Below are 21,260 nucleotides of genomic sequence, written 5' to 3'. Positions count from 1 at the left end.
AATTATTATATTGGTTTTAAATCACAAGTGCCCTATAAAAATCGAATAGTATGCATCAATCAAAAGCACAAAATATACTAACAACAAATTTTTTAAAGAAAACAATAGAGCCCTTGGTAAAATATACAAACAGAAATTTATTTAAAGTATGAATATTGATGAAACTAATAAATGTATCTACAGGCGCAAAATGCAATAATATTTATTATAGAAGCCATTCTGTAATTAAAAATGCAATGCATTGTTAGTGTTGTCAACAAGTGGTTTTTGTCGAAGCAAAAACTTTTAAAACTATAAAAGAATTGAATTAAAAAAAAAGCTTGCACTTCTTGTCATGTTTATATTAACATTTATGGTTAGTAACAAATTACATTCAACTAAAACGTTTATTATAGGTGAATATAACTTTTTTTTATAATTACAGATGTTATAAATGTTTTCTTTAATCATGTATTATATACAACTTAATACATATATTATTAGCCAGCCATAGTATTTTCGAACATTTTTAAGTATCTTTTTCTCTCATTGCATATTTTTTAAAGTCATATTTAATCATAGATTGATTTTTTATATACTTTATTAGGTACGAAAAATACATTAAAAAGGCAAAATTAAGTCTTTTTATTATTGTAAAAGATATGATTTTTTTTTTTTTAAAGATGTCCATCTACTCTGAGGCAGTGTTGCGATATACCCAAGACTTCTCTTGGGTGCTCTTGGCTAGTAGCGCAAGCGCAGAAGAACCATGCTCTCTCTCTCTCACCGGGCAGGTAGGAGTAGGGGAGCCCCCCTACCTAGCCTTTAACTTAAGCCCCACCCACTTTTCACAACTTAAATACTACTTTTGACCATAGCTTATCGTAGCTCTTGATGGTCGAGCGGACTAAGAGTTTTGCGCTCGCTTGAATCATAGCTGGGCACTCTTCGATTCTTAACCATGACATTTTTTTTTTTTTTTATTATTATTATTATTATTAATATTTTTATTACTATTATTCATATTATTATTAGTGTGATTATTATTATTATTATTATTATTATTATTATTAATAATAATAAGAATTATCAGAGCCGTAATTAAATGCGCAATAAAAATACTAAAATTAGCAGATACTCTTTCCTCACCACCTTGCGGTAAGTATCGGGGCGCGTTTTTTTTTTTTTCAAGAAAAAATTAAGAAATAATTTAATTACTAAGAAAAGAATGATAAAGCTATGACTTAAACTAAAATTAAATTGGAAAAACTAAGTAACTTCAAAAAGATTTATTAATAAATGATCAGTTTTTTTTAAATAAAATTCATTTACTTAGCGCGATTTGTTTTATTCGATCTCATTTTCCAATTGAAAGTATTAATGCAATCAATTTTAAAATCTTAAAAGAACATCTTGAACTATTTAACTTTAAAATGTATAAACGCGATTCAACAGACGATCCAGAAATCAAAATTCCAGGCAACTTGTAATCAGTTAGGTGTTTCGAAATTTTTTTAACTTCGTACTAATTTAGTTTAAAATGGCTCCTATAATTTGTGTATTTCATGCAAAATTAATTCTCCACTATTTTTGAGGTAAATGCAAGATTTAATTCTATTTTTTTATTTTTAAAGCTACAATTTTAAATAATTAGAGTCTATGAAATTATTGCTTTGTTTTGTATCGATTGCAATTTAATTGAAAAAGTTATATTTAAATAAGAAATTACATTAATTTTAATTACATGTAATAAATTTCATTTATTCATTTATTTATTGTGTACATACTATACGTCTATTTAAAAAAGTTTAAATTAGTCATTAGATTTGTGTCACTTTACAGTATTATTTAAAAACCTAGGATTTTTTTGTTACTATCCAAATAAGTTTACTTAAGGGATATTTCATTAAATCCTGTATTATAAGTCTTCGTATAAAATAGTTCTTAATTATCAGAGTAATGTTCATAGTCACTTAAAGAAGAGTGCTTAGAATTGTAATAATTTATTTATTTATTAAAATTATTAATTTGATACTTACAGTTTTTATGTAGATTTCTGAATCGATGATTGCTTTAAAGTAAATTATAACTTATGAGTTTTAAAATTAAGTTCAATTATTCTGTTCTTATTTTTGTTTTAATTAAGTGCTTTTTGAGATATTGATTCAGACATCATCATTAGTGAAATAGGCCTATGTGGGATACCACTAAAAGAAAAAATTACGGTAGTAATAAATATTTTTTTATCAGTCCAGTTTATTTATTTTTTATTTTTTTTTTGTAAACTTAGTTTATTCCGAAAAAACTAATAATTTATTAATAAATCTTTTTAAAGTTACTTAATTTTTCCTATGTATTTTTAGTTTAAGTCATAGCTTCATCATTCTTTTCTTAGTAATTAAATTATTCCTTCAGTTTTTCTTGAAAAAAAAAAAAAAACGCGCCCCGATACTTACCGCAAGGTGATGAGGAAAGCGTATCTGCTAATTTTAGTATTTTTATTGCGCATTTGATTACGGCTCTGATATTTCATATTATTATGAATAATAATAATAATAATAATAATAATAATAATAATAATTATAATGACACTAATAATAATATAAATGATAGTAATAATAATATTAATAATACTAATAAAAAAAAAAAATGTCATGGTCAGGAATCGAAGAGTACCCAGCTACGAGTCAAGCAAGCGCAAAACTCTTAGTCCACACGACCATCAAGAGCTACGATAAGCTATGGTCAAAAGTAGTATTTAAGTTGTGAGAAGTGGACGGGGCTTAAGTTAAAGGCTAGGTAGGGGGGCTCCCCTACCCCTACCCGCCCGGTGAGAGAGGGAGCATGGTTCTTCTGCGCTTGCGCTACTAGCCAAGAGCACCCAAGAGAAGTCTTGGGTATATCGCAACACTGCTCTGAGGTTGAAAGTTGAACATCTGATCACTCATATTTCCTGCTGTTGAGATTGCTCCAAGAAAGAAACACATAAGGTGCCTTAAATCATATATTATGGACGAATAAATAAAGCTTTATATAATGCTGTCATGTAGGATGTGAAATTCTACATAAATGATCGAACTCACGTATTTACTATTTACGTGAAAAGTAAGTGACAAATGTTTTTTTGAATTCTAATTAGTTAATTTTGGATAGTAAATGCCCTCATCCAGAGGTACTGTAAGGTTTTAAAGAAAATTAGCCAATATGTGAGACTCCACCAGCTTACTCATGAAGACTAAAACGTTTATAAATAAAGATGTAGTAAACTTATTTTTTAATGTTCGAATCAATCTATTCAGTACTCATTAACTGTTTTTAAAAGTTTGCAAACGATATTTATTTTAATTTATGAAAATCGATACTTTTACTATTCTGTTTCAAGTTTAACATTTTTTTATCTGGTGAAATGTTTGTTATATGTAAAAAATTTTACGTTGGTTGAGTGTATTTTGTTATTGACCATAAATGTCTTCTTTAAAATTCTATTTATAACTTTAAGAATTTTTTTTTAATTCTATTTATAACTGTAAGAGTTAGTCTCCGTTGCTTGCATGTTTTAAAATTTTAATAAAAAAATTCGTCAAGTAAATACCAGCCTGATGTATTTGTAAGTAATATAACTAAACAATCACAATTTTTACAACTTTATGATTTTCATAAATGAATTATGTTTGGATTTAAATTACAAACTAAAAATGTTGAAATTTTAAAAATGTTAGTGCTTCAACGATTTAGAATTTCTGAAATCAAGGACAATAATGAATAATAAACGTGAAAAAATAAATTTTAACTATAAATACGATACCAATTAAAGAAAAATTTATTTTTATCGGCGTTCATTAAGGCCCTGAGTATACATGCTTATATCGTTTGGTTGAAATACGCAGAGGGGTAGATAATTACTTCAACAATCTGTCCGTTAAATTTTCTTCAACAGTCAGATCACAGGAGTCCTCCAAAATAGCTGGTCCATGTTTTGTCATTGAGCATTATTCGATGATTTGATTCGTTAATCCAGCTTCATCTGCAGATAATTAAAAAAGTTTTATGCGAGTTGTAGGTTTTCTTAAATCTTTTTTTAGTATGCATCTAAAAATTAATATCATGTTTGATTTTTCAAACGAGATACATCTTAGCCAATGATTGTTCTTATGCTGGTGCATATGGTGTCAAATTTATCAAATCGTTAAGCTATTCTCACTTGGACATGCATTGCACTAGTGAAGCTTACCAGGAGACAAGTGATCCGAAAGTTTAGAGCGACCTTATTTCACCACCAGCTCATAGCATTCATCTGCTTCCAAGCCTGCTAACAGGGTAATTTACTTTTCAAAATAGTTTCAGGAGACAAAAAATTAAAAAGCTCAGAGTTACCTTAACTAACCATCAGCTCCCAGCATCCTGCTCTGGAAGCCTATAGTAATGGGTCTTTAATTTAATAAGATTAAGAAATTCACCAGGATAAATTAGGTATATATATATGTGTGTACGACAAGTACACGTCTGTATACATATCAAGGTCCGAAAAAGACAGTATGATCTATGTCAGGTTCCCCAAAAGTACTTTGGGGGGTGAGGGGTCACGAAAAAACGCGTGAAGGAGCTGGAGGGGGTTGGAAAAAACGGCAATGTGTCAAAATAAGGGAGAAAATGACGGGTTTTTACCTTATTTTCTGGGGAGGCAGTGGGTGGGGGGTGAATGGGGGTCTATCAGGGCTATGGGGGATTATGTAGAATGCCCCACTGAGATAACTATATAATATAGGAAGATATATAACTCCTAATCTCTATCAAAATTACCAACAACTTTGATATCTCCGTATAAAAACTTGTGACCACCCAAGGTTTAATAAACTTAATTTTTCCTATGTATTTTTAGTTTAAGTCATAGCTTCATCATTCTTTTCTTAGTAATTAAATTATTCCTTCAGTTTTTCTTGAAAAAAAAAAAAAAACGCGCCCCGATACTTACCGCAAGGTGATGAGGAAAGCGTATCTGCTAATTTTAGTATTTTTATTGCGCATTTGATTACGGCTCTGATATTTCATATTATTATGAATAATAATAATAATAATAATAATAATAATAATAATAATAATAATAATAATAATAATAATAATAATAATTATAATGACACTAATAATAATATAAATGATAGTAATAATAATATTAATAATACTAATAAAAAAAAAAAATGTCATGGTCAGGAATCGAAGAGTACCCAGCTACGAGTCAAGCAAGCGCAAAACTCTTAGTCCACACGACCATCAAGAGCTACGATAAGCTATGGTCAAAAGTAGTATTTAAGTTGTGAGAAGTGGACGGGGCTTAATTTAAAGGCTAGGTAGGGGGGCTCCCCTACCCCTACCCGCCCGGTGAGAGAGGGAGCATGGTTCTTCTGCGCTTGCGCTACTAGCCAAGAGCACCCAAGAGAAGTCTTGGGTATATCGCAACACTGCTCTGAGGTTGAAAGTTGAACATCTGATCACTCATATTTCCTGCTGTTGAGATTGCTCCAAGAAAGAAACACATAAGGTGCCTTAAATCATATATTATGGACGAATAAATAAAGCTTTATATAATGCTGTCATGTAGGATGTGAAATTCTACATAAATGATCGAACTCACGTATTTACTATTTACGTGAAAAGTAAGTGACAAATGTTTTTTTGAATTCTAATTAGTTAATTTTGGATAGTAAATGCCCTCATCCAGAGGTACTGTAAGGTTTTAAAGAAAATTAGCCAATATGTGAGACTCCACCAGCTTACTCATGAAGACTAAAACGTTTATAAATAAAGATGTAGTAAACTTATTTTTTAATGTTCGAATCAATCTATTCAGTACTCATTAACTGTTTTTAAAAGTTTGCAAACGATATTTATTTTAATTTATGAAAATCGATACTTTTACTATTCTGTTTCAAGTTTAACATTTTTTTATCTGGTGAAATGTTTGTTATATGTAAAAAATTTTACGTTGGTTGAGTGTATTTTGTTATTGACCATAAATGTCTTCTTTAAAATTCTATTTATAACTTTAAGAATTTTTTTTTAATTCTATTTATAACTGTAAGAGTTAGTCTCCGTTGCTTGCATGTTTTAAAATTTTAATAAAAAAATTCGTCAAGTAAATACCAGCCTGATGTATTTGTAAGTAATATAACTAAACAATCACAATTTTTACAACTTTATGATTTTCATAAATGAATTATGTTTGGATTTAAATTACAAACTAAAAATGTTGAAATTTTAAAAATGTTAGTGCTTCAACGATTTAGAATTTCTAAAATCAAGGACAATAATGAATAATAAACGTGAAAAAATAAATTTTAACTATAAATACGATACCAATTAAAGAAAAATTTATTTTTATCGGCGTTCATTAAGGCCCTGAGTATACATGCTTATATCGTTTGGTTGAAATACGCAGAGGGGTAGATAATTACTTCAACAATCTGTCCGTTAAATTTTCTTCAACAGTCAGATCACAGGAGTCCTCCAAAATAGCTGGTCCATGTTTTGTCATTGAGCATTATTCGATGATTTGATTCGTTAATCCAGCTTCATCTGCAGATAATTAAAAAAGTTTTATGCGAGTTGTAGGTTTTCTTAAATCTTTTTTTAGTATGCATCTAAAAATTAATATCATGTTTGATTTTTCAAACGAGATACATCTTAGCCAATGATTGTTCTTATGCTGGTGCATATGGTGTCAAATTTATCAAATCGTTAAGCTATTCTCACTTGGACATGCATTGCACTAGTGAAGCTTACCAGGAGACAAGTGATCCGAAAGTTTAGAGCGACCTTATTTCACCACCAGCTCATAGCATTCATCTGCTTCCAAGCCTGCTAACAGGGTAATTTACTTTTCAAAATAGTTTCAGGAGACAAAAAATTAAAAAGCTCAGAGTTACCTTAACTAACCATCAGCTCCCAGCATCCTGCTCTGGAAGCCTATAGTAATGGGTCTTTAATTTAATAAGATTAAGAAATTCACCAGGATAAATTAGGTATATATATATGTGTGTACGACAAGTACACGTCTGTATACATATCAAGGTCCGAAAAAGACAGTATGATCTATGTCAGGTTCCCCAAAAGTACTTTGGGGGGTGAGGGGTCACGAAAAAACGCGTGAAGGAGCTGGAGGGGGTTGGAAAAAACGGCAATGTGTCAAAATAAGGGAGAAAATGACGGGTTTTTACCTTATTTTCTGGGGAGGCAGTGGGTGGGGGGTGAATGGGGGTCTATCAGGGCTATGGGGGATTATGTAGAATGCCCCACTGAGATAACTATATAATATAGGAAGATATATAACTCCTAATCTCTATCAAAATTACCAACAACTTTGATATCTCCGTATAAAAACTTGTGACCACCCAAGGTTTCTTCCTGAAACTTTGCTTATGTTTTTATACTATTTTTTTTCACCATCAGCTTATAACTCTTCCTATTGGGCAAATAATCTTTCTATAACAAAAGGTTACGTAACTTAGTGATGTTGGATATACAACAGCTATTGTCTGGCAGATACGAAACTCTATTACTTATTTTACCTGCTTTCTCGACTACAACTGATCGTTGCAGGAAATTCATAATGCTGAGACAGATTTAACTGTTACTAAGTGTACATTAATATCACAGAATATTACATTGTCAAACAGTTGACTTAACGTTCCTTAATAGGCAACGTTGTACACACATAATTTTTGAATAACTGGATTCAATGTTAGTTCTATAGAAAATTCGGACAAATTCTGAAAAAAGTAGTATGAAATAAAAAAATGAAATACTCTTTTTGATAATTAAAAAAAACAACGTACTACAAAATAAGAAACTAAACAAACTCCAGTGAGTATGGGTTTACTTAACACTATTAATGAGGTTGTGTTAGTTTAAATTTTTTTTTTCATGAATACAGTAATTAATTCTATAGTATTTGATTTTTTTCGAAATATTTCCATTCGTGCCTAAGGTGATAATTTTGGGTTTGCGAGCGCGCGAGAAGCGAAATGGTTTTGTTTTCTTTGGTACGCGAGAAGCGTCTTTTCAGAGTTTTGTTCTTTTTTTTATGGTTGTTTGCGGCTGTGCGTCCTTTCTCGTCGTTCTGAAGCTCGGAGTGGTTTCCTGGAGTAGCCGTTTGGTGCAAGTTAGCTCCTAGTCCTGCTGGGATAGCAGGTGATGCCAGACACGAGGTCGTCAACACCGACGACCGAGGCCTTCGAACGCTGCTAGTAGGGCCGCCTACTGGCCTCAGCGTACCCGTTCTACGACACCAGCGTGACCTCGACTGCGAGAGGCATCGTCGAAACTCGTCACCCACTACAACTGTGAGTACTAGTAACCAGGTAACCATTTATTGTAAAGGACAGTGGCCCTCGATTAGCCCGCGTGTATCTGCCCGTGACGCGATTTTGCGCTGCGAGCACATCGAGCACTCGCGCAATCACACACCTACACACACTCACACCCACGAGTAACTTTTGTACATTTTGTTTCATTGAATACAATATTATATTTTATTTTAATAATACTCGTGAGTGCTTTATCTTTGTGTGTGCCCTTTTTCTTCTTGAGTGCTATGTTTAAAGTCATCGCCAGAAGCGACGACACCTGTAGCTGCGATACTTGGCCCCAGCGGTATCTCAACGGATGAGACCCGCGTTTTAGATTACAGGGAGTGTTGCTAAGGGTATCCGGGCAACACAAGCCCGGTCGAGATTGAGTATTCCGCCTGGTAATTCCACATTGGTCGCACCCCATAACAATGCAGCAACACTGACAATTGTTTTTCGCATATAAATGTACTTACGTATACGCTTTTATGCATACTTTATATCCTTTTTCTAAATTTATTTAAAAACCAACTTGTAAACCTGTTTGAACATTTAATAGGCTTATTTAAAAGTAATCTTTCATGCCAAAAAAGTTGGGAGATATATACAGATCATACGAATAAAATTTTACGTGATTCTTTCATTATGTTATATGTCAAATCGAGATTTTTAAAAGATATCATGTGTAAAAAACAGGTACAGTCAAACGAACTGCTATTTTTGTGAGTATTTTTCATGCCATCTCGTATATACGTTGAATGTTTAAATAATACTTCTCAAAAAATCCATGTGCGATGAACGTCCTGAAGGGATCTTCACTGGCAGGTAATACTACCCTATTAAAGATTAAGCGATCTTACAGAACAATTTATCCCAATGTTTTAGATACAATAATACTTTGGGTATTAAATATGGACTAGAAATAAGTATGAGCGCGTATGTGACAAATATGTGCATAACGTTAGAGATGTAGTCAGCGCAGGTGGTAGGTAGTTGTTTTGAAATCACGGAAAAATTCGATGAAAGAGCATAGTCTTATACTGGCCAGCCTACATATTGTTTATATTATATTAGGGCGTTAAATTTTGTTTTTAATTGCTAATTTTTTACGTATTCAAATTTTAATTAAAACCACATCCAATTAACGTAGGTGTCCTTATTTCAACAATAATTACACCTCTCCTTCGTACATAATATCGTTTCACAGAAGGTATACTTATATTTACAATTATATTTGTCTGCCATATAATTTCATGAAAATACAACTCTATACTTAAGTAACCAAGCACCCATTGTTCTCCTGTTTATGATTATTATTCAGTGTTGTCAATGAAAAAATTGAATTTTTCAATATTCCTGACAATTCAATAACTACTGTATATGTTAAAAAATATTTTATAACTTTTGAAATTCAGTTTGAATATTGTAGATGAAAATAAATTAATAATCGATTCTAACAAATGACATAAGTTATAAACTTTTATGTTGACATTGACAGTGTTTCAAAAATTTGTAGTTTTTTTTAACTTAACTTATACTTCTATGATCGTTGGTTAGCTGCTTCATGCGCGCACGTGGTCGCAAGATCTTACAAGATTGACCGCAGCGATGATTTTTATCCTACACGAGATAATCGTACTCGTGATAATGATGATAATTAGGCTGCTGATTCTAACGTCAAAACCTAAGTCAACGGTTCTTTCTTTCTTGTTCCTCTTTGATTCACTTTTCAGGTGAGTCTACAGTGGCCTGGTTTTCTTGAGCTTTAATCAGATGGCACGGTCACAAATCTTAGTCTGACATTAGCTTGTAATGCACGCTTCTAAAACACAGCTGACATACTGAATCAAGTCTTACGTTCGCTTAAAAGACGCAACAGAACTCACTTTCAAACCTTTATAATTACTTTAGAGCACGTAATGAAAAAGAAAAGGGACATATTGGTGTGTGCAAGGAGTTTTTACACTTTTGCATTTAGGGAGGACACTTAAGGTCGAGGATCCGAGCAACTAATCAGGGCCTACCTTTATTACTCTCAATTGACATAAGCAGAGTCGTCGTACAATATTTATACAGTTATTAAGGTTGAAACTGCTGATCTCTCAGATTTCACAGCAGGTACAAGTTACTGTCCAAATTGTATACGATATTTCTTGTGGACATACGCCGTAAAGAATATGAAAATTGTTGATTGCTCACATTCTTGTACGTAGTACTGTGAATTTATATTCTAAGACTAGCATTTTATAAAATTGTTTGGTAGTTACAACCGTAGTTCGAGTTTTGCATCAGTACCTTATTAAAAAAGAAGTGAGTTATGTCATACGATTCCAGAAGCACATATAAAGCTTGATATTTTTATATTGCTAAGCATTAGCTTTTTACAATTTTAGAACGGGACTGTGTATTTCGAAGTAATAAATATTAGGTACTGGTTGCCCCCCTCCCCCCATTCAATAAATAGAACACCGAAGTGTGTTAAAACGTAATGTAAAACGATTTTAGTAAAAAATTTTACATCTATTTCTGACACTTCTGAAACAAAAATCTTCTTATTAAAAACATACTTATTTAAAACCCATGCAGTTTATTTTGACTAATAAGCTGTAAAAAGTGAAAAAAGTATAATTATGCTGAGAAGTATCGTGCGTTCCTTACGCCGTAAAATAATTGCTGGTCCTACAGAGCCGTTGATTTGCTCTTTCTCACGTTATAATAAATTAAAAGGGCTAATTGTTATAATATTGGAAATCGACAACAAAAATATGTATGAAAATTTGTTTTTTCTGATCTAACAACTTCGTTACGAGAGTGACAAAGTCCTGGAGCTTAATTTCTCTATTTTTCATTGCCACACTGAATACAAAAACACATTATGCTACCTATTTAAAAATCTGGAAGATTCAAATGATTACTGTCAGGGTTATGAAGGAAATCTGAGCTCTCACACAATGGATTCCTTATTTATCAAATTCGACGATATTGTTTCAATCTTGATAAATGTTCTACATCAGTTTCTTGACGCTAAAAATTTTAAATATTTAAAGCATTTGAAGTTTTCTATCCAATTCGCTCTCTTGTTACTATAGGCATGGTTAAATTTTTTGTAAGCCCTAAAGGCTGTTTTTTTTAAACTTTGTTAGCTTGTAATGTATTTGTTGGCAAGGTAGTTTGACGTCCGATGGCCCTTAAAAGGACCGGTCAGTTTAATTCTTTCTTGACTAAAGTTTGCAGGAGACGTGACTGCCTGGATTTCTTAGAGTGATATCTGGCCTGCTGTTGTAGCACCAAACTAATTGTGAGGAAAACTACAATGTCTGAAGTGTGAGAGCTAGTTTTAGAGCTCTTTACCAACGTCTCCTGGTGTAATGCTGGAGACGTTGGTGTCTAAAGCACCTTCTTCTTTTGCAAAGCTCAGTCGTTTTGATGATCTAAAGTAGGGATATTGGTTCATGACGCTTGCTTGCCTGTTGGAGAGTGTTCCGTTTGATCAAATTTATTTTTTTTGATAGCTCCACTGTTAAGTTCTCTCAGCATAGATCTCGGAGATGATCGGTAATTTCTGGTGAAATGCTTGGAGCTGAGAGGGTAATGCAGCGTCATCGATAGTCTGGGTATCCATCCTCGTGGCGAAAAACTCCGTTCGTGACGTCTGTGAGTGAATGACTGACTTGGTTTAATAGTGGCTGGCTCTATGTAGTCTTATTGTCGACGAATCGTTGCCAGAAATCGTAGTAAACATGTATTTGTTGGCAAGGTAATTTAACCTCAGGTAGTCCTTAAAAGATCCGATGAGATTGATGGTTTAGTAGGAAACATAAATACTTATAATGACCCTGAAAAGGGCCAGTGTTGAAACTTGCAGTTGTACTTTATTATTATTCTTGGTGATGGAGAGCCGGCTGCAGGTAGCTTGACTCTTATCCTTTGAGTCTCTGTGTACGGAGACCGTACAGGAAGGAGGTACGCCGCTGACCAAATAATATCTCGTCTTTAGGTCGTTCTCCGGATAACCAACCGTTCAGTAAGGCTGATGACGTGCTCCCTTCCTTAGACACCTAGGTCTCATGATAAACGCCCTTATATATTAACCAACATGAGATCCGGACACTTGCGAAAAGGTTCATTTGAATGGTTAGACACCTAGTGGATGGTTGGGGAAGGATGGAGAACATTAGTGTACATGTGTGTGTAAAGGTCCCCACACACTCCCTCTCCAGTTATAACGCCGGATGAAGGGGTGAGCGACGATATGTATGAACGTGTGTACGTAGAATGTAGTGGTGTGTAAGTAGAAGGCAAGATAGAGAGAGGAGACGATAAAAAGCCGATGGCCGATAAGGTAGATCTTCGAATTCTTTACGCTCTTGTAGAGTCCTAGAGAGAGAGAGAGAGAGAGAGAGAGAGAGACGAGCGGTTCCTCAAGTCGTAAGAGAGACATCCGAGACTTGTGGTTGAGTCGTAGAAGCAAAGCTAGTTGCTGATGCCGTAACCGAGACGTCCGTGATCTGTGGTGGTGTGGTGGTCGAAAAATCGGATGAAAAGAGGGAAAGCTAGTTGCTGTACCCGAGGCGTAAAGAATACGGAGATGCTATGAGTAGAAGATTTCATGTTCAAATTTACAGGGTCACCAATATGGCGGTCAAGTGATGCTATGATCAGAAAGAAAAGATTGTTTGATGTTTCATGCCAGGAGCACGCCAGAACTCATCAGTAAGGCTGATGACGTGCTCCCTGCCTTAGACACCTATATCGGTAGGGATACTCTAGCTCACATTAAACACCCTTATAAATTAACCAACGTCAGATCCGGACAATTATGAGAAGGTTAACTTGAATGGTTAGACACCTAACGGATGGTTGGGAAAGGATGGAGAGCAGTAGTTTAAATGTGTGTGTGAAGGTCCCCACATAAACTTTACTTCAACGCCACCTCGCGGATTCAACTAAACTAAAGCGCAAAGCTACCGTATTTTTGCATGACTTTGAGTTTATTTATTGCTTTTTTATTAATTTAGTTAAGTTTTTCCAAATAAAAACTATACCAAAACCATCTTAGAAATGTCAAGAATCGGTATGCAAAATTTCAGCAAAATCGGTTGAGTAGTTTTCGCGGTTAGCGATTACAACGGTTTTAGCGACTTTGATTTATATAAGTATTAGTAAAATATTAAATGGTGAATCACATGCCCCTCCTTCTAAGCTGATTGTCATCTTCGTCAATTATGAGAGCAAAAACAGTTGAACCCATGTAAAGTACTCAAAAAGATTTTTTTTTTTATAGTAACCGTAATAAAATGTCAGTCGTCTAACTGTAACATAAAGTCAGCAAATAGAATAGAAAAATTATGTCTACATATAAATCAACAAAATCATTAATTTTATAAAATCTTATTCCTTAAGGTTTTGTTATTGCAAATAATATGTGCTGATTCCATTGTAGATGATGTTGTGCTACATTAGTAAGTGTAGAATGGTATGCAAATTAGAAGTGGCAACTCAATGGTAACGATTTTCCCTTATTTCGGTAGTATGTTACATGAAATGTGTTAAAATATATTGTATATGTTGTAAGAGTTACAATCAAAAAATATAATTCTAACGAGGAGTGTACATGAGCTTATAAAAAAAATTTGTAAAATTTTATTTAATTATTTATACATATTTTCATAAACATTGATTAAAGGTTTGGATGTTTTATTAGTATTAAATCTTGGTCATAGCCTATATTTATTTGTTGTAAAAAGAATTTCAGTTTTAAAAATCAATCGATTAATATTAATACATTTATATTTTAACTACTGAAATCTTTACCTTTCAAATGTTGTCTAAGTAGTAATGGTTTATTTTTATTATTGTTTTAGTTTCTTATGAGTCACATAGTACAAACTTATGGCAAACAAACTCTCAACGAAGATTATATTGTTGCGTACGATAGCATATAGCTATGCGTGCATGCGCCTCTACTGGCTTGGGCCTGAAAGGTAGGGGAATAGAGAAGAGAGATGATAGGAAAGGGAAAGAGAAGGGAAGGGGAGATCAGCTAGAGACGCGAGAGCGTAAGGACGAAGTCCGCGAGACGAGAATACACGCACAATTTCCCTCAAATATAAGTAATTCTAATAAGGCATAAGTTAACAACAAGTCACGCTTCTATTTATTCCCGCACCGAGAATCCCACATAACAGCTGGTGTCAGAAGTTGCATGCAGATAAAAAAATCGATGCGAGGATTAACCGAAACTCCAATAACCACGAGGAGTACTAAGCCATGACAACGGCACCCTACTGACAACACATAAGAAGCGCCGTCATCCATAACGGTGCAATGCCTACATACCACAGAACCAGACACTCGCAACGGCCGAACCGCACCACCACCAGACAGGACTACCTGGACTAGTACACCACCAGGACAATAGACATCAATATAACAATTGCCACCACATACGTGAAATGACGAATGGGCAAGGCCAATCCCACTGGAACCCAATCACGCACGGTCGGTGGCAGGGGAAAGTTAAACAACTTATAGGGACTCACCACAAGGTGCAGTCCTAACTACAATAAAGGCAAAGGAAACACAATATTTATATGTATATATATATATATACAAATAAATAAATAAGAAAAATAATAATACTAATAATAATAATAACAATAATATAAATATAAATATACAAAAAAAAGAGAAATAAAAGGAGAGGAAAATATACTAACCGAACCATGGGTGGGACACATGATGGGAGCCAGAACAGTGGAACGCTCGAGAATAACAAGCTGGACCTTCGCACGCTTCCAGTTCGACGGGACGGCTTGACACACATACAACCGTATGACCTGAGAAAAAAGGGAAATTAGTAATCTACGCGAAAAGAAAAACGGATTGCACGAATACTCACATGTAAACACAGTTGGCACTCGACCACCTCATCTAAAAAAGGACTATCAACGATCCCACACACGCCTCCATCTCATACACGGAACTTAGTAGAATCACGCACACAGTCAAATTCCAGGTGACAAAAAGCCGTTAAGTCGGAAATGAAGGAATGAGGCATTTCGCTAGAGAACATAACTTTAACTTCAACGCACTGCTAGATTTACCGAACAATCGAAGACGGAAAACGGGAAGTAGATGCGACTAAGTTCGATACAGGAGATACGGGGGACCAAAAACACCTATATCCCCTCTAAATTCCAAAACAAGCAACTCAGAGAAAAAAAGGTGCTGGAGAAAGAAAATACCAATAGCGAGAGAATAACATCTGCAGGGACGACACAAGGAACGCCCATAGTCAGATAGATAAAGGGCTCACGCCTACCCCGCTCCTCGGGAAACTAATTAGGGACCACAACAGAACGAATATATATAAAACCCTAAGACATAGGGATAAGGAAGCATGAACAACATAGGTGACAGATTTTACAAAAAAAAAAAAAATAAATAAATAAATAAATAAAAAGGCTGAGAAGGCTATAAAAATAGAATTGTATTTACAACAGTGAAATAGGCATAAATAATAACAACAATAACGATAATGTAGTAATAATAATACTGACAACATTAATATAGTTATTACAATAGTAATAAAAATAGTAATAATAATAAAACAAAGTAATGGGGAATTTTTATAACGGTAAATCTAGTGTACACATATAGTATAGCATAGGAAGACAGGATACGCAGAAATAAACAAGTGAAAGTTATAGGGAAACATATTATTTTTCTTTTAGTCGCGGCCCTGTGACGAGCCACGAGAGAAAGCAACAAATTATACGGAAAGAAAATATAAAACAACCAAAAACTACGTAAACAACATACATTCAGACAATTAACACCCCCCATTTCTCAAAGAAACAATATTGATGAAATACAACAAACAAACAAAACTTTTTCTCGTTGTGACCTTCGGACGCACGCGCAAAATGAAGGCAAAGAAAAAAAATAAGAAAGAGAAGAGTATACTTATGTATACAAAAATTTTTTGGCTGTACAACATCCAACTTACAGGAAAATGGGTATAGGATAAAAGATACAGTACTATATTTTGCAACCCTTAAAAAGAAAAGGCATTGTCAAAAAAAAAAAGAAACCAATAAGAAATATTGTTTATAATAAGAATATTATACGTTCATACTCGAAACCATAGAAAAAAATATAATAAGAATAATAATCGATAAGTGAATAATAATAACTATTATTGGTTTTTTAAGAAAAAAACAATCAAAAGAAAAACGTTATTAACAGTAGAAAAAAAGGGATTTAATAACAAAATATTTACAAGTACAATTACAATTAAATGTTACGCACTTCAGAACAGTGTTATTAGTAGATTTTAAAGGACGTGAGACATGCAAAGTTTCAACAAAAAAAAAAAAAAATCTTATTTTCAAATTATTTTGATCTTAATTATCAAGAAATACAGCTGCAATTGAAAAATTCCTACCAATTGCACACTCAGCTATAATCCACCAAGTACTCTATTTATGGTCAATCCTGATATTTCTAACTTACTATCAAAATCAACGGTTATCAGAGGATGACAACAACTACTGAGAATTCTGGAGATTCGGTTACATAACGAGACTAAAATAAAACTGAACAAGGGAAATACTCACACACATTTGGGTTGGAAGCCACATAAGATAAGGTTTCCTCCACTGTATAAGGGATCAAAATCACAATTAAATCTGAGACAGAATTTCACCATGACCATGACAATAGCATCTACATGCATAGTGATACAACATAGCAGAGCCTATACGTGATAGTTCTCAACAAAACAAAAAAAAAAAAAAAACAACATATACATACATTATGTATGTACATACATACGTAATTATATAGGAAAAACCCTGTTATTTGAGTCATAAGTCTCATAAATGAAGCCAGAACATCCTAAGCAGACACCTGTGATAAAATTCCTTAAAATCCACAGTGTATATAAAACATAAATTTCCAGAACTATGGAGGAACCCTGCTACTGAAACACTACACAATATTATTAGTGAATGCTAGCACTACCATGGCAGAAGAAATAGACACCAGAAAAAAAAAGAAGAAAAAAAAAAAAAAAAAACAGCTCGATTATAAAAACGTAAATGGATGTCAAAAACCCTTGTATTGCCTGACAAGAGTATGTGTCCAGTGAAAAAAAAAACCAAACATTTGCGAGTTATACAGAAATGAAAAACAAACAAAAAACCCAACAAATTGCCGCCAGAATACCAACGAATCTCCTATAAATTTTCCTTCCAACAACGTACATGGTCACTTATCAGAGAAAGAAATAAATATGTATTATAGCTGAGAAATATTCTAAATTGACATGGGACGAAAAGAAAAAAAAACACATTTCGTATATGATTAAATCGCGTATGCAATCAACACATCCTTTAGAGTCCACTAATGTAAGCAATATAAGAAACAATGTTATATTTAATAAGAAAATTAGTATAAGCATTTTGTACAAAAAAAAAAAAAAAAGAGAGTTGTTACAGGAAAATAAGAATTTAACATGAGGCCAGAAAAATATATGTGTAAAAGAGATGCAAAAAAAAAAATAAGTACCTAATGGCAAAATCTATTAGCATATGATAAATATTAAACAAATCATTTTGACCCTGTTACGTTGGGTGCAAAGATTCAGCATATTTACTCAACTTGCCTTCTCTTTCTTGTCACAATGGTTGAATATAAGTGCCGTTCCCACGGGGGGCCCCGCTACTGACTTGTTATAGAATGATTTCAGGTAACAAGCAAAAGAATACCAGTCGGAGAGCCAACGAGACGTCACTGGACAATAGTTCGGCATTAAAACAAGCAATAATTTTACAGGAAGGTAGCAAGACAAATCTAAGTGGCGTGCTGATACAAGGGCAATAATTGTCCAAGCAACCAAAACGAAGAAAAAATTATTAATAATAAATTTAATGAACGCAGTAAGACCTTGACCCTCGACATCCTTGACATGAGAAAGAAAAAAAATTTTAAACTGACAATTATATTAATTTTTATCCAATGCGAGAATAAATTGTTATCATAACCCTGTATAGTGCATATGTATATAAATAATAAGCAAGAAAAATGTAATTAAGCGATTATGTAATATAAGTAACCAAGCAAATTCTAGAATAAATTTTTCTGTACAAAGGAAGCGTGCAAACAATAAACAAAAAATGTATACACATAAAATACAGCGAATTAAACCAGTGGAGGAAATAGAGATAGAGCACTTTAAACCACCCTCTTTCCTCTAATCGGAAAATGCTATACAACACAAACAACATAACACAGACATACACATCAAAAAGAAAATCACTGCCGAGGACGTCGGTGTCACGGCCTTGGACGTGTTACGTACAATAGCATATAGCTATGCGTGCATGCGCCTCTGCTGGCTTGGGCCTGAAAGGTAGGGGAATAGAGAAGAGGGATGATAGGAAAGGGAGAGAGAAGGGGCGGGGAGATCAGCTAGAGACGCGAGAGCGTAAGGATAAAGTCCGCGAGACGAGAATACACCCACAACTTCCATCAAATACAAATTATTCTAATAAAGCATAAGTTAACAACAAGTCACGCTTCTATTTATTCCCGCACCGAGAATCCCACATAACAATATTGTATAGAACATTATGTCGTTTGTTGAACATGTCGTTCTGCTCTCAGTTGTTTCGATAATAACTTGAGGGTCAGTGCATAGGCACACGATCAGTAAGAGCTTATTTAGAAGTATGAATAAAAAACTCCAAAAAGTCAGGTGTTACTTTGAGCAACGTTTTGTTGGTCTAAACGCCAACCGTATCAGGCTCACTTTATTAATAGAAACAAAAACATAAAACACGATAATTTTCGTAAATTATATTTTAGGGCCACTATTTACAAATATTAACATTAATTCAATAAATGATTAAAATATGTTAGTAGTCTAATAAAAATTGTAATAAAAATGACTTTTTAAAATGAAATAATTACTTGCGTCTATATCGTTATGACGATCGTTACAGACTGTTAGTTGCCTTAAATGAATAACGTAAGTGTCGAACATGTATTTCCATATATAAATATAAACAATAAACGTACACTGCTTGCAAACGTAGATAACGTGTGTACATATTCACAATATGCAGTGAAAAGAGATCACTTATAAAATCTTTATATGTGTTATTGAGAAATAAGGTATCCTCATTTTCATTCATTGTGCGTTTAGTAGCGTAAATGTGTAACATTTCTGGTATTAATGTTTTCTGTCTATTTGGTTCATAGTCTAGGATTTTGGTTTGAAAAAAATTAAAATTATGGTTGAATTCTTTCATGTGTGAAGCGACAACAAGTTTATCTTTCTTTGCACTTTTGTGTTTATGGAGGCGTTTTTTCAGTGCTCTCTGTGTCTCACCTTCGTATGGTGTGGAGCAAGAATCATAAGCGAAATGATACATGACGTTGGTTTGATCGATCTGATCAATTTTATCTTTTTCAAGAATGGTAATACTGTCCAACTTATTTTGAATAATAGTGTAAAATTGTATGTTTAATTTTTTTAAACCTTTTGAGCAAAAGTTAAAAAATAACGGTTTGTAAGAAATAGAAATTTTTATTTTAGCACGTAGATTGTAATTTAGTAGATTGTATTTATCATTATTGGTATTTTTTATTTGGTGAAGTCTTTTCTTGATGTATTTTTGTATAAAAAGTTTAGTATAGTGATTATCGCGTAAATTTCTTTTAGCCATGAGAATGTTCTTCCTGTGGTAAGATTTATCAGATAATAGAAGGGCTCGATCAACCAAACCGTATACCAAATTGTATAAAACACATATTAGCTTATTGTATTGACAAAACTTAGCTAATAATTCAATAAAACTATAAGAATTTAATTTCTCATATGGTAAAAGTGCAAAAGTTAGAAAAAAAAGCTGCATTCCACGTATACATACACATATATTTGTGGAGCGTACTCAAATTTTTGCTAATAAATATTTTTTTAAGATAAGCATAAGGGCTAAAGTTTTTTTAGTTCTAATTGTACTGTGACATACGAAATACGTTTATCAGAATATAACATATCGTCGTAAAAAAAATGTTTTAATTAGTAGGAAATAGTGTAATATTATATGGTGTAACAATTATGAATTTTTTTTGAGATTTTTTTCATTTAGTTCAGGTTGTTGCAGAATATCCAAGAAAAATAGATGGTAGGTTGGGTGCGTAATGTGATGTTTTGTAAGAGAGGTTTGGACTTAAAATGTGATGTAAATTTGGTGTATCTTAGAAGCAACGGTTTAGTACCCAAAGGGATAAGTAATTGTGACGAAATTGTTAATGGAATGAAAGTTGCGTGGTCAAACTACTTTTTTTTTTTTTTTTTTTTTTTTAGGTAGTAGAAAACTTTTGTATGTCGAGGTTCCATAGGTGGTATCTAAGGCGGAGGCGATACATGATTATGGAAGGATATGAGTACAACAATTTTTTTAGATGAGTTTATGTTTAAGAATTAAAGAGTGACACATTTGGATTGTAGCGATTCCTTTAAGAGGATGCAAGGGCAATAAAAATGGTGGTACTCCTATGGACGAGATTCAAAAAGTTAAAGGTGTAGTTAAGTAATAGGCAAATAGGTGATAGTTATTTTGTCATACATACGAATACCGTGATCCCCCCCTCAGTCCCCCCTCTAAATAAGTTAAAATTCTAACAGTTCTTACGTAATTTTCATTGGGTTAAATTATTAGTTAGCTCTCCTTCAACCCCCCCTCCCACTTAATTTTAATGAGCCACTCTCAGCCTCTCCTCCACCCCTTTTAGCCTATCCTCTAAATAAGGTAAAATTTTATCAGTTTTAACTATATTTTTATTGGGTTGAAATTCGAAAATGTACGGGTGCTGAGGTCAGGGTGATCGAGGAAAGTGAGCTAAGGAGTGTGTGAGCGTCGTTTC

This window comes from Copidosoma floridanum, unplaced genomic scaffold, assembly GCF_036245765.1.
Source record: "Copidosoma floridanum isolate Cflo_tuat_1 unplaced genomic scaffold, Cflo_Japanese_pri ptg000011l, whole genome shotgun sequence".
Taxonomy (NCBI): domain Eukaryota; kingdom Metazoa; phylum Arthropoda; class Insecta; order Hymenoptera; family Encyrtidae; genus Copidosoma; species Copidosoma floridanum.
The sequence above is the reverse complement of the archived record's forward strand: the minus strand, read 5'-3'. Positions refer to the sequence as shown.